The sequence below is a fragment of the Eleutherodactylus coqui genome, chromosome 4 (genome assembly GCF_035609145.1).
Source record: "Eleutherodactylus coqui strain aEleCoq1 chromosome 4, aEleCoq1.hap1, whole genome shotgun sequence".
NCBI lineage: Eukaryota > Metazoa > Chordata > Amphibia > Anura > Eleutherodactylidae > Eleutherodactylus > Eleutherodactylus coqui.
In genome coordinates, this window is record NC_089840.1 from 197,615,432 (window position 1) to 197,617,335 (window position 1,904).

A 1,904-nucleotide genomic window follows, 5' to 3' on the forward strand; every position below is an offset into this window, starting at 1 on the left:
GCTGTTTGATGTTTTCCTGTTCCATTGAAAGTAATGGGCGCTGCGTTCCGAAGAACACGAAAAGATCATATTCATGTGATTTTCTTTAGACGCTACACTCTGATTGGCCAGTGCTGCCCACATGAGCAGGCTGGCCAGTCAGAGCAGCACGTAGCGTCTAAGACTACCAATGCATACTATACACAGTGTGTGTCACGTAGGCCATCTTTGCTAAAAATAAATATGTGCCATACAGAAGTTATATACTCACCTTCCCTGCGCTGGCGTCCCCGTCTCCATGGTGCAGTCTAATTTCAGCGTCTAATCGCCCGATTAGACGCACTTGCGCAGAAGGGTCTTCTCCCTTCTGGTCGGTCCGGGCACGAGTGGCGTTCTGGCTCCGCCCCCTTCTACGCGTCATCACGTAGTTCCGCCCCGTGTGCCGATTCCAGCCAATCAGGACGCTGGAATCGGCAATGGACTGCACAGAGCCCACGGTGCACCATGGGAGAAGACCCGCGGTGCATCGTGGGTGAAGATCCCGGCGGCCATCTTGGAGGAAAAGAAGGAAGAAGTTGCAGAGAGGGGATTCGGGTAAGTAAAATTTTTTTTAAAAATTTCAACACATCCCTTGGGTTTGTCCTGCGCCTATGCAAAAAAAACAAAAAACGTTTCGGCGCGGGACAACCCCTTTAAACTTTAAAAAAAAATTAAAAATTCCCATATTTATAATAAGAAAATCAATATTTGGTATCGCTGCATCCGTAAACGTCTGATCTATCAAAGTAACGCATTATTTATCCTTCACCGTGAACGTTGTCAGGAAAAAAAGTGATAATTACTCCAAAATGGTACCAATAGAATCTGCAGGACATGCCGCAAAAAACCAGCACAACTATGTCGATGGAAAAATAAAAAAAATGATGGCGGTCAGAATTTAACATTTTTTTCCCAAAGATCCTTTATTTTTTTTAAGATTAGTGCAGCAGAGTTACCGCTGTATAAACGAGGTGCCGCAGTAACCGTGCTCACCCATAGAATAAAATGATGTCATTTTTACGGTCGCCTGTACACTGTAGAAACAGGACTCTCCCAAAAAATGCTGGAATCACATTTTTTTCCATTTTACTCCACTTAGACATATTTAGAGGTCTCTCAGTACACTAAACGGTACATTACACAGCACCATTAAAAATGCGTCTCACAAATAAAATAGACGGCGATGGAAAAATGAAAATGGTGTTTGTGTCTGTCTGTGTGTGTGTCTGTCTGTGTGTGTGTCTGTCTTTTTTTTTTGTGGGGAGAAAAAAACGAAAGCTCTGCGTCTTTCAGGGTTAACAACTGCACACATATGCTTGGCCATAATCTGCATTATTCTGTCCCGTGTTCCCTCCTGTCCCCGGCTGGTCCGATGACAATGTCTTAGAGGAGCGCAGCAGTTCCTCCCCAGCAAGCATATTTGTAGTTTACGCTTAGGTTAAGCAGCGCTGCTGATTAGAGCCACCTGATTGACTTTTCGGCACCACGTGACTACACAGCGTGCACGCGGATTGCCTTCAGCAGCCGTGCGCTACACACTACACTTAAAGGGGTTGTCCCGCGGCAGCAAGTGGGTCTATACACTTCTGTATGGCCATAATAATGCACTTTGTAATGTACATTGTGCATTAATTATGAGCCATACAGAAGTTATAAAAAGTTTTTCACTTACCTGCTCCGCTGCTGGCGTCCTCGTCTCCATGGAGCCCGCCTAATTTTCGCCGTCTAAAATGGTCGAATGGCCAAATTAGACGCGCTTGCGCAGTCCGGGTCTTCTGCTTTCTTCAATGGGGCTCGGTGTAGCTCCGTGTAGCTCCGCCCCATCATGTGCCGATTCCAGCCAATCAGGAGGCTGGAATCGGCAATGGACCGCACAGAAGAGCTGA